This window comes from Cebus imitator, unplaced genomic scaffold (assembly GCF_001604975.1).
Source record: "Cebus imitator isolate Cc_AM_T3 unplaced genomic scaffold, Cebus_imitator-1.0 Scaffold24, whole genome shotgun sequence".
In the NCBI taxonomy this organism is placed as follows: domain Eukaryota; kingdom Metazoa; phylum Chordata; class Mammalia; order Primates; family Cebidae; genus Cebus; species Cebus imitator.
In genome coordinates, this window is record NW_016107339.1 from 1,795,497 (window position 1) to 1,809,419 (window position 13,923).

The following is a 13,923-nucleotide window of genomic DNA, read 5'->3' on the forward strand; positions in this document are numbered from 1 at the left end:
AAAGAAAGAAAGAAAGAAAGAATAAAATCCTGACTCTCTGCTGAGACTGACCATTCTTATATTGACTTATGCCCACTCCACTACTACACAAATCTCTCAGAGTCACATGCCTCTTATTTACAGGGCTAATTTCTTCCATACACCAAACGAACTCCTAGAGCTGTATTTCTAGTTAGTGCAGCATGTAATAGGTGCCAAATTAAGGGAAACTAAATATTTAATCTACAACTTAAATTGGTCACATGTACTCTTTGACATATTAGCTAATGTTAAGGCTGACTTTATTAAAATAAGTTTTCTTTGTTCCAAAAGTAATCTGTATATGTCTCAGGAAAACTAGAAAACAAAAGCATAGGCAAAAGGAAGAAATAAAGATACCCATATTCTCATTGCCCAGAAATTATTTTGAATTATGCTTTTCTAATTTTATTTTTATGCACACATAATATATAAATTTTATAATAAAAATATGACCATAACATGCATATTATAATCTTTTGTCTTTGTCAACAAATATTAACCTCCGAAGAGTCATTTAAAGTGGATGCATAGTTTTCCCTTATATGTATATACTATTACCTATTAAATTATTCCTCTATTTTTAGGCACTTAAATTTATAGAATTTTTCAGTATAATAAATACTATTGCCAAAAAGTCTTTAATGCATATCATTGTATATCATTAGTTATTTGTTTTTCATAAATTCCCAATAAAGTAACAAAATATGTATCTCTGTGAATTTTGAAACAAACTGTGAAATTGATCCTTTCTATGAACCTTCCAAACATGGGTTATCCTGAATTATTTTGGCTTTACTTTTGCTAATCTAATAAGCAAATATGACATACCCTTGCTTTAATTAGCATGGCTTTGATTACAAAGCCAAATTTTTTTCAAATGCTTATGAGCATGTACATACACACATATCAAAAACTGTCTGTACCACCTAGCCATTTTTCTTTTCAGTTATTAATCTTTTTCCTATTTATTTGTAAGCAATTTTAATATATTAAGGATATTAATTCTTTGCCACACACTTGTAAACATTTTTTCTAATTTATTTGTCCTTCAATTGTTAATGGTTTCCCATGATATATTTAACATTTTTATTCAGTAAAACCCATCAACATCTCCTTAATAGATTTCTTGCATTGAAAGCATACATAGAAAGGCCCAGCCATAACCAAGAATACATTAATATATAGCTACATTTTTTCTAGTTTTTTTTTTTTTTAGCAGTTTTCCTTTTACCTTTTTTACATTATATGCAATTAATTTCAGCAAATGGAGTGGGGTACAGATAACAGATTTATTATCTATTGTCCCAAATAGATAATATATTATGTCAAGGATTATGTCAACACTATTTACTGAATATACTATCATTCTATACAAATCTGAAGTCACCTTTATAATACTGACACACACTTAAGCATGGAGACCAGGTTCTAGAGCTGTTTGTTCACTGTTGGGAAAAGGTCTTGACGTGTGTGTGATGGAGTACATGTTGTTTGCTAAGAGGGGATGGCAAGGAACACCAAGCCATCCCCAGGCAGGAGACTGCTAGAATAAGCAAGCAGTATGTACCGGTCACGCACTAGTTAAATGAGCTGCTAAAACACATGATATTTGACCCTGTCCCCATTGCTGACTCACAAAGAGTGTCTTTTAGCTTATTTCTATCTTAGTGGTGAACACGCACTATCTGCCTGGTTAGTCTATCTTTATTCTATAACCACTGAGCACTTGCTTATTAAAAATAATCACTTGTTCACAAACAATAAATACGTGGGTCAAGGTCTGCTCTGGGCTGTCAGCTGGGAAATGCTGTCAGATCCCTGACAGTCCAACTCTGATCCCACTTTTGCACTCTATTTTTGTTTCTGTTTCTTAATTCCTTCAGTGCCACCTGGGTTGGGGTCTCTATGACCGAGCTGGTCTCAGCAGTTCACTATTAGTATAAACCAATTTTTATAATCTACTTGAATCTATGGACTTTCTATGGTGTTCTACAGAATGGCCTGCCAATTACTATGTTAGTTGACACCCTATGTAATTCATCATCAATTAAAATTTGCCTTTATTTAAATTATATACTTTTACATGTATGTTTTACTACCTAAAGATTTCTTTCTTTGATTTACATAGATTGCTTTTCAAGAGGGTACTTGGCCAAGAGTCAGAAGATAAAGGTTTTAGACGTAGATCCCTCAAGTACCAACTATATGAATTGGATACTCAGCTGCTTGATGTCTCAAGGAATAGTATTTGTTTTCTCTAACTCATAGTGATGCTATGAGGGCATGCGAGATCAAGCACATGAAACCACTTGTTTAATGACTCTCTCTCTCTCTCTCTCTCTCTATATATATATATATATATATACACATATGTATGTATATGTAAATTTGGTTTAGTCTGTCTTAATTCAAAATAATCTTCTGAAATGCTTCTCATAACTCAAACAGTCACTTATTTCAGTAGTCACTGTTCTTGTTTCCTCTCAATATGGACAATTGAGAATTAACTATAGCAATTTTTCTCAGGATCAAATTAAATAAAAAATTATTGACAAGTTACCTAAAATTATAAGCCTAATAAACATGTCTCACTTTCTTAATTTCCTGAGATGAAGCACTGAGTTGTAAAAATATAAAAATCCCTACACTTTCTATCACTTAAAAATATTAAAGAAAGTCTGAGCTCAGAATTTTTTGAGTTTAGATATAAATTTAAATTATCCCTTGGGACAAGTGTATATAATCATGTGTATAATCCCAACACGTAGGTGAGAGAATCACTTGAGCCCAAGGGCTTGAGATTAGCCTGGGCAACACAGCAAGACCTCATCTCTAAAAAACAAAACAAAACAAAATAGTCAGGTGTGGAGGCACATCCCCGTAATTCTAGCTACTTGGAAAGCTAACCTGATAGGATTCCTTGAGTCCAGGAGTTGGAGGCTACAGTAACCTATGATCACACCACTGCACTCCAGCCTGGGTGACAGGGCAAGACCCCATGTCTACAACAACAATAAAAAGTGATCCCTTAGGTGGAGTCCCTTTCATACTTACAATATCATCTCAGACTTTAAATCCTCAGGAAGAGACAAGTAAAATTTAAAAATCATTCATCAAATATAATAGTTCCATAATTAATTTATTCCAAAATAAGTTAAATTGGACAAGTAATTTCTCCTGTAATTGCAACAGCATTGTGTATTTGCTAAAAATCACCTTGGAACTATCACAGCCCCATGGAATTCCTCATGTAAAGGTATGACATTGCTTTAATATATGCCATTAGCATCAATCTTTGAGCAAATCCATTGCCTGCTAATATAGTAAGCAAGTGATTTTCCATTTTTAGTGTGTATACAAATCTGCCGGGCATCTTGGTAACATGTGAACTGTCAATGGGCTACCCTGATACAGAACCTGAGATTCTGCATTTCCACCAACTTTGCAGGTGACGCAGTGTTGCTGGTCCTTGCACTAAAGTCTGAGTAGTAAGGGATTAAGAAATGCCTTTTAAACAAAACTGCCTATAATTATCACTGGCTTTAATTTACCTCTCATGAGATTCTTCCGGTCTTTTTCTTCTGATTTCTCTTGCCACTTTTCACTTTAGACTCAATTTCATTCATGGGGTCAATCTACTGGCCACTGTAGTTAATCATAAAGGCTAGAGGCAAAATGTACTAAATTCTAATAATCCTTTTTTAGCCATTGTAGAGTATATGACCTATTCCTATCAGAGATACTTGCCTATTTCCTCAAAGATTCACCTGGATGGCACCAAAAGAAACCTGTTCTCTTCATTCTAAGTGTACTATCTGAAACTGAAAGAAAGCTACCTGTTTTCTTTGGGGTTCTATACATACATGAGGAATGAATAAATGTCCTACATTATTTTGTTTTTGCTTCAATTAGTCTATCAGTGGTTCACAAACTTCACTGTGCCTTAGAATCACTTTCAGGGCATGTTAAAACATAGATTCTTCGTCCCCTCTCTCAATTTCTGGCTAAGTAGATGGGTGGGACTGAAGAGTCTCCATTTCTGACAAGCTCTCAGGTGATGGCTGGTGCTGCTGGTTCTGAGATGACACTTGAGAATCACTGGCATATGTTATTCTGAAAAAACAGTTCTGAGTATGATTCTTCTGTTTAAAACAACTAATTACTACTTTTTAAATAACTGGTTTTTCATTTGAATGATACTTTTCATTTCCCATGCATTTTAAATCAGTATGATGATTATAAATTTCTACCTAGTACAAAATACAAGTACGAGAAGCTTAAAGCATTGTTCTGTTTGATTGATGCTTAAAAACTTTTTAGAGGTTGGGGATCCTAAAAATAAATGAGGGCAGGAAGATAATCATGAGAGAGCTGAGAAGTTCCCAAATGAAAATTATTGTTTTGTCCTTTCCAGTAAATTCTTAATGTCTTCAGCTGCAGAAGAGCTCATTTCTGAGGTTCTTTTTGGCCTTATGAGTTAATCGCACCAAGAGGAGTCACTTTAACTCACATGCCTTTAGGAGTAATGATATGTTTAAATGATTAAACAATCAGGAAAAAAATGCATATCTCCATAATGAAAGCAGTTAGCATACAGATCCATGGTTTATATGAGTATCACAAGTCATTTGTAAATAACATGTTCATTTTAGATATGTAAAGAGTTCTGTCATGCTATGAAATAAATTATATTTTATTGGTGCCCGGGTATCTCATAACTTTTATTTATTTACTGCAAGAGTGGAGAATTAAGATAGAGTAGTTTGTTTCACCAAAAGACTGACAAATGGCTCATTAGACACTTATGGAGCTGAAGCTAACTGTACAATTTTTGTTGTTATTGTATTAATTGTCACTGCTTGCTTAACATGCTTACATTGGTGGTCATCAGCACCCATTTTTTTTTTTTTACCACTATCCCACAAACTACTCACCAAAAGATAGAAAAAATGAAAAGAAAAAAAAGAGAAAAGAAAAAAAGGAAAACAGAACTTTAAATATAATGCGGGTTAGAGAAATGCATGGGAGGAATGACAAAGAATAAAAGTGATAGCCTTTCCCCACTGGGCCACCAATAACCATCAATTCCAAACAGCAGTCACCTAACCTAACAGCTTGAGCCACAGAGTCAAAGAGCTGCTTTTTTGTTATTCAGATTAAATATCATTTACATTACATACTTTTTATTTTGCCAGAGACATAAGGTCAGAATGGATTGAATATGTACTACCTACATGTAATGATTTCTCTTTTTACAATCATGTGCTAACATTGCTCAGTAATGGCCTGTGGATGAAGAGACAGATGTACTACCAGTCATTTGCTACACATTTGCATTAACAAATCATCATTTAATTAAAGCCCATCCAACAAGTTTATGCTACTTAAATAAAGTTCCTTTCAATAAAAGATGCTACAATGGCACACAGTTGTTATGAGGAAATTTTTTAAACTATATTTTTATGTCAAAGGCTTAGATGTGGATTAGACAACCATTTATTAACTTTAATTTTGCTTGGAATAAACACCCTGACAAACAGCATTTCAATGCAGGCTACTATGAAACAGAATCATGCACTTTCAAATATAATCATGTAGTAACACTGCAAGTTCCTGCTTTGCAAATTGCTGAATCCCCAATCCCCAAAAAGCATAGAAGATGGCTTATATATGTTACACAAGACATGTGTTCTAATATTCAGGCCAAACCTCTAATATTAATATAAATCTAACATCCTGCTATTATTGGGAAGGAATATTATTTTAAAATATCACACAAAATTTCATGGGTAAATATTTACTCAATAGTCAAAATTTCTATGCTTCTTTAAAAAAAAGTAGGGAGACTTGTAGTGCAAATACTGATTTCAACCTTGGTTTCATAAACATGGTTGCTGTTCATGCATTTGACCCACCAATCCCATTACTAGGTAAATAACGCAAAAGATTATAAATCATTCTACTATAAAGACATATACATACTTATGTTTATTGCAGCACTGTTCACAATAGCAAAGACTTGGAATCAATCCAAATGCCCATCAATGTTAGAATGGATAAAGAAAATGTGGCACATATACACCATGGAATACTATGCAGCCATAAAAAAGGATGAGTTCATGTCCTTTGCAGGGACATGGAAGAAGCTGGAAACCATCATTCTCAGCAAACTAACACAGGAACAGAAAACCAAACACTACATGTTCTCACTCACAAGTGGGTGTTGAACAATGTGAACATATGGACACAGGGAGGGGAACATCAAACACGGGGGCCTGTTGGGGGGATGGACGGCAAAGGGAGGAACAGCACTAGGAAAAATACCTAATGCAGATGACAAGTTGACGGTTGCGGCAAACCACCATGGCACATGTATCCTATGTGACCAACCTGCACGTTCTGCGCATGTACATCCCAGAACTTAAAGTATAATAATAAAAAAGGAATATTCTGATTATATGTAACTACATTACCTACTTTTTTTTAGTAGGGGGAAAGAACAAGAGAAAAGAAAGGAAAAAAAAAAAGATTCCCTAGCATTATCTCCTACCTACAAAATTTCTCATCTTAAAACAAAGTTGGTTAAATATGGTAGGGACATTTTCTCCTACCATCTTCTGAATTTAATTTTTTTTTCTCAAAAAACCTCAAACAACCAGATTATTTAATTTAACATTTCCTCTAACCTAAAGAGAAATAAGTCAAAAAAAAAAAAAAAAAAAANAAAAAAAAAAAAAAAAAAAAAAAAAAAAAAAAACACCTAAGACATACAGAGAAGCACCAACCCCCAGGAACCCAGATAATCTAAAAGAAAAAATCTTTGTTGATGCTAAATGTAAGGACACTCATTTAAAGCCAATTCCTACAGATTAATAACCTAAATGCAGAGCATTATGCACTTTGGATAACTACGTATACATACATCTATTTCATGTAGGCACACAGGCCTACATATTAGAATAAAAGATATTATTGGGGCATTATTTCACCAAAAGACTGACAAATGGCTCATTAGACACTTATGGAGCTGAAGCTAATTGTACAATTTTGGTTGTTGTTGTTGTATTAACTGTTACCGCTTGCTTAACATGCCCACTCTGGTGGTCATCAGCATCCATTTTTTTACCACTATCCCACAAAGTACTACACCCCAAAAGAAGCTTTTCCTGGCAGTTTCTAAGCTGAGAGAAACTTAGCATTTAAATGCATTTTTTATTTTCTGAGAATAAAAACTACCTTTTATTTTTCCCTAGGTTGCATACATTAATGATATGTAAAATGTTTTACTTTAAAAGGCAACAGAAATCTCTAAAGTGTTAAAATACACCTTTTAATTGCTTTCTATATTATTAATATTTTAATTTAACGTTCTTTACTCTGTCCCACGCTAGACTTGCTTTGGGTTCCTTTTACAGAGTTGACTGTAGAGACAGGTGAAATTTTACCTTGGTACAGGATTCAAACTAAATTATGGGATGCAGAAATGTGTCATAAATCAACTTCAAATATTGAACAAAAGATAAATAACAGATGATTTATATTCTGACATAAAGAACCATCTCTAACTACAATACAAAGCAAAAAGCAAAAAGCAAAAAAAAAAACAAAAAAAAAACCCTACCGTGCTACTCCAGCAGGTTCTCCTTGCCCTTTTATACGCTAACTCAGAATAGTAATTATGGATCTCACAAGTTGACTCCTGTTTTCCAGAATTATGAGTTGTACGTAAAACATGCCTTTTCATCGAAACAATTACCATTAATCAAAACACTGAGAGCTAATACCACTCAAGTCCAACCTACTGCTGTGCCCAGCAATATATCAAACTGTCTGTTGTCAAGCACACTAAACAAACTTAAACACACTGTTTTCACTACAAATAGTAAAAGAAAAAAAGAAATGCTTGCTAAGTAATTTTTGAATTGAAATTGCTATCTCAGTAATCCACTCTGTCACTGCATTTTAATTTTAAGTATTCAATCATAGTCCAACACAGACAGATCATTATTTGGCTCTGGGAAAAGAAAATCTATGGCACTGATAAATGAAGTTACCTGCAAGAGACTTGGTATTACAATGAATTCGGTTAACTTGTGATAATTTGATTTAGAAGTACACTTAAACAATAACACATTTTACTCTTCTATGGGTTTGTAATGTTTCATTTCCCAGCTAAAACTATTAACATAAGAAAGGTTATGATTGCTCTACAAGAGTCAGAAATAATGAACATATTTCTACAGCATGAGTATAAGGTCCATAACTCCACTGGTTTACTTTTTAATAATTTACTGCTTTACAATACACTTTTTATATTTAATTTAAAAATCTGTATTAGGGAAAATGACAAAAGATATTATCTACTGAAATTGTAAATCACCATTTGCATAAGTACCAGACATTTACATCCCTATTATATTTCAATGTACAGCTATCTGAATGCAAAACCATCATCTATAAATATGGACTAAGTAACTATCTTGAAAAACCTTGCTTTTCTTATTATATCTTTTCCTTCTTTACTCTTTTGTTTTTCTTATTAAGCCAAAGGTTAAGATTCTTATCCTAAGAGAAAACACATTTTACAAATCAGAAAGTCAGCTCTGTTTAATAATTTCTAATCAGTGGAGATGTCAAAGTATTTTATATAAGATGATGAGAAGAGGAACGGAAACAGTAGAGTTTAGCAAACAGATCAGGCATTTATTACCAGCAAGCTCCATTACGGATTTCTGTGCTTTGTAAGCCAAGCTCCCCCAAGTGTAATTAAATTTTTATTTATAATGGGTTTGTGACTGTTAACTTCATGTTGCCTATGCTTGTTTCCCCCACATATGCTCATATACAACAATGCAAAATAGCATTCCACATTTTCTATTAGATAGTACATATTGATGGTTTTTCATCTAAAATATCAAAATTGAACATTAACAAAATATTTGCATAAAACAAAACATAGTATGTAGTGGCTGAGACAGAATACACACACATGAGCACATTACTCTTTCACCGACTCAAGTATTTTTCACAGCCTTATGTAGTAAGGGATACTACAAATCTAATACAAAAGGATATAAGGATGCTACACAGCGAACTACATGTTTACTGCTAGCGATATGCACGATCAGTGTAAATGTAACTGGAAAAAAGGTCTGAAGTTCACCCAAGGCAACATATTCTTACCCATTTGTGGAGTTTCTTCAATTACAAACCTCTCCTTCTGATAGAATTTATCACTTTTGTTTTATCATTAATCCCTTTCCCCTTCTCATTTAGGTATAAACCCCTGTATACTTTACACCTTCTTTTAAATGCTTAATATAAGTAACCACAGGAGAAGCTCTTCTCCCCTTGAAAAACTGCAAATAAAGATGTCAGCTATTGAGTATATTTGTGGCGTCTCCAGCAGCTGCTGTTAAATACCAGCTGGTCTAGCTGTTTAAAATTACCTCCGAGTTGGTATTATAAAGATGCCTGGGCAGCGTTGCTGTATTAATGGATTATTGAGTGAGCGATGAAAACCTTGGCCAGCTGATGCGTTTTATTACAGATAGGCTTTATGATGTGTAATCACTGTAATTTTTACAACCAGAGGAAATATGAAAAAGGAGTAAAAAAAAAATCCCCATAGAAACTGATTTAACTAGATTATTCCTATCATTCTCTCTCCTAGAAGAAATCAAAGTACGTAATTACTGTGTATAAATATACAGGTATGAACTTATACACACAATTTATCCATCCATGTGGATGTGTTTTCACCAATATAGGCAAGCAGAGAATGCACATGGACAAATTCAGTATGCATATAATTTGTGAGAATAGACATTTGTTGTTGCCTGCCAAACCACCCAATTGGCTACAATGGGATCACATGACCTAAAATAGTTTTGAACTATTCACCAGCTGGGCAATAGCTGAAAATCCAAATCTGGCCAACTGGACTATAGTTTGCAATCCAAGGGATGGGATCATTTCACTCCCTTTACCATTTTTCCATTTCGTTGTTTTCTTATAAGCCAAGGTTTTTATAGAACTCTAGCAAATTGTCTCCCAGATCCTTTAACTTCTACCTTATGTTCAAAAGAAGGTATGGCAGCTTACTGGCTCAGCTATTTTTATGGCTGCTACAGTAGCTCAGGGTGCTACCCTATCCATTTCCAGGGTCCTTCAAATGTACTGTTCTATTTATGGCACTCTCAAGACTCCTGTATGCTCCCAATTGTTTTTAAGAATGAACACTAACTCTCAGGAGGCTATGGCCAATTAAAATAGTTCCAAGCAGAAAACAAAACTCAGAAAATTCATTCAAGTACGTCACTGGGTGAATTAGTATCTCATAGGAAAGGACAGCCATCTCAGCCTGGATTTCCTCTTTAGGTAATCTACAAGTTTTACTCTAAAGTAATATTTAAGAACACAATCATCATCATCAAGAAATATCAAGTATATTGTTTTGATTTTGCTGTATGACATTTAAAATCAATTTTCATCACAGCCAGTTTGATAAAATATACAGAATGTGTGACAAGGAAGTAATGAAACTATTTTTTTACATATACCATAATTTACACATGATTCATTCAGAGGCCATGGTAGGGTTTTGTTTTTGTTTTTTAATACTTCCTATAGAGGCTGAGTACTGCGTTTTAAGAGTGAGTTTTACTCATGCAAGTAACTACCACTTCTAATTAGACCCAAATGTAGTAAATGAACAATGTGAGAAATAAGGTTATGAAATACTTTTCGAGGTCAAAATGTTCTTTGTTTGATTTTACTGCTATAAAACAGGTTTCTAATGTGGCTCCTATGCTAGTGATGAAGGAATTCCAGATAGAAAATTCCAGAAGTATTTTGAGTAATAATGCTAAATTAAAATACATGTGTAACTGTTACAGCAAGCATGCTTTAGAAAAACCATAATCATTCTCAATATTAAAAGCACCAATATGTTGGTTTCAAAAAGAGTATTGTTGGTTAAAATTTTTGGTTTGGTTTTTTAATGGGAACAAAGCTAGTCATTGTGTTATTTTCAAAGATGTGCAACTTTAAAGTTGCAAGAAACAACAGGGCACAGTTGTTCATCCCAGCACTTGGAGAAGCTGAGGCGGGCAGATCACGAGGTCAGAAGATCAAGATCATCCTGGCCCACATGGTGAAACCCCATCTCTACTAAAATACAAAAAATTAGCCGGGTGTGGTGGCGTGCACCTGTAGTCGCAGCTACTCAGGAGGCTGAGGCAGGGGAATCGCTTGAGCCCAGGCGGTGGAGGTTGCAGTGAGCCGAGATTATGCCATTGCACTCCAGTTTGGCGACAGAGCAAGACTCCATCCCAAAAAAACAAAAGTTGCAAGGGACTTTATGTGCCATCTAGTCCAATCTGTCATTCATAATAAGGATACTAATCCATAAAATTTCTGATGGCTGGGAACTATTGAGCTTTTGCTGAAATATCAGGGTGATAGCATGCTCACCTAATCCTAAACCATCTACTTTGCAAACTCTTTTTGACAAATTTTCAGACTTGCTGCTTTAAGACATGCCCCCAAAATTCTTTCTACTAGGTGTTATCTAGCCTTCTAAGAAGACTGTTCTCTGCTCTAATCTATAGTTATCCAAATACCCAAGTGATCCTAACACAAAACATAATGCTTGATATTAGCAGCTGCTAACTAAATATCTGCTCACTCAATAATGACATGAACAGTTCTATTTTTAAAGAACCATTGAACTGGAAAACATTAAAATAAAATTAATGAATTCAGGTAAAAAAGCATAAACTGAAGAAATTTTTAAAAGATATATCAGCTTACTTAAATTTCCATTATTGTGAAAACTTAGAAATCTAAGAACATCTAGGTGAAGAGCCAAACTTCTGACCAACAAAAACAGAGTGGGCAGCAATCACGGGCAAAGAGGCCAATCATATGTGGGTCAGAAAATGGCTGGGATCAATCAGGTAGCTGTGGAGACACCACCTTTTGTTCTGAAATGCAGATCCTGGGTATGGTGAGCTAGTCTCCCATTCTCTTGGGACTTTCTTCTAGAGTGCAGACCTTGGGAGGCAAGATGACCTATGACTATAGATTTGGTACAGGAAAATCAAACCTTTCTTCAGAGATCTTTAAATAGTTTTTAAAAATAGGGGTTGGGGGTAGATAATCACTGTTTCGTGATTAAAAAAAAACTAGTAAGACTATATACATTCATAATAAATGATTTGAATGCATGGCTACCAACCTGAAAAAACTCTTCCCATGTTTTATTTTGCCTCTCTTCCTTTTGCTTCTCTTCCTGCATTATGTCTCACCACCAGTAGAAAGCATTGGTCAGAGGTGCGAACGTAGTAAGGGGCAAGTAAAGAAGAGGATACAAGAAGGAGGGGTAAAAAACAATAAAGGACCGCACAGGCAGAAAGCCAAGGTGGTGGAGTGGAGTCAGGACAAAGCCTGTCAGACCAATCTGGGCAGCACTGCAGAGAAAGGAAGTGCTTCCTCTCTGCCATCAGCAATACAATCCACTGAAAAGGATAATTAGATAACTAATCACTTTTACTATCATTTTAAAACTGTATTTTCCACAAAGAGTGGGGGTGAAAAGTCAAAAATGAAAAAAATGACAGGAGTTGGCACTGTTGTCATAAATACCAAGAGGCAGAGTCACTCCTCCTACCTAAAGGTCACACAGGTAGAGAAAAGGGAGTTACTTACAGATGGCCTAAGTCAGAGTAAGACCAGAGTAAGAGGCATTTGGCATATGGGGAGTGACATCTCTACAAAAAAAACCAAACAAACAAAAAAAACCTCTTCTGATTAATTTTCACTTTGAGAAAGTGACATTATTCATCACATTAAATAGATATACTTAATAAATATGTAGGAAGCATTTCCTATGCAACAGGCACTGTTTTAAGTGATTTGCAAATAAGAACTCCACATGGCACCTATAAAGGCAGTACCCTTGATCTGATTTTAGCTTAACTTTTCTGTTACTTTTAATTGAATAGGAGACAAGATGAAATTCTTGGTTGCAATGAATGAAGAGTTCAGCAACTGAAAGAATAGGTATAGAAAACATACATTATAAACATTACATTTCTCTGCATATTTCTTGTTTTAAAACAAAATCCTATTAATTACAAATTGGTAATTCAAATTAACTAAACCTGTAATATATACCAAGCAACAACAGAATCAAATTCTGTCCATTAAAACATATTTGCAGCTCTGTACCTTCCCCCACAACCCACTCCAGTTGGAGAAATTTATCATCTTCATGCTTGGAACCTGGTTAGCTAGAGAAACTAGATCTCTGGTTATTTCCAGTGTCACTGCCTGGGCTAAATTCTGATAGTCTCCACCATGTTCACTGTCCTTAATGGCACTATTTTTAATTGTTTAGGTCCCTCCCAATGACATAATTAGGTCAGAGGTTCTCATTAATAAAAGCTGAATCTACTTAGCATAGTGCAGTCTCTCAGCTTATAACCCGTTCTTTTTATCTCAGACCTACTCATTTTGTTATTGTTTCTGATGCCTCTTAGAGTTTATATCTATTAAAATGATTATAAATTCTAAATTAAAATGTTTTAAAAGGTATATTTTCTCTAACAAATTCCATGTAGTACAATATTTAATTTTAATTAAAATATTAAAATATTTTTAAACCTGTGATTTTTTAAACCTTACATACCATTTACAATTTAAGTTATAATCAGAACCTTTGAAGGTGGTACACTGGTATAAAAAATCTGTAAAAATCATACAAAATATCTAACAATGATTGGTGTAAAATTAAAATAAAAACATTTTTAGAAACCAAATACATATATATGCCAAACTTACTATATTATAACAAATTTTTTCATTTAAATTGTTACAAATCTATTTTAAACTATAAAA

At 34.2% G+C, this 13,923-nt stretch overlaps 1 protein-coding gene and 1 long non-coding RNA gene across 11 annotated transcripts in view; both read right to left on the reverse strand.

The window, feature by feature from the left end:
• Positions 1 to 13,923, reverse strand: part of TBC1D5 (TBC1 domain family member 5) — a 553,318-nt gene that overhangs the window by 177,104 nt on the left and 362,291 nt on the right. The gene's annotated exons all lie outside the window — the stretch shown is intronic.
• LOC119470194 lies at positions 1,222 to 5,986 on the reverse strand. Its single transcript, XR_005199075.1, has 2 exons — positions 2,388 to 5,986; positions 1,222 to 2,343 (listed from the first exon to the last, which is right to left on the reverse strand). It is a non-coding gene; the product is annotated as an uncharacterized LOC119470194 (long non-coding RNA).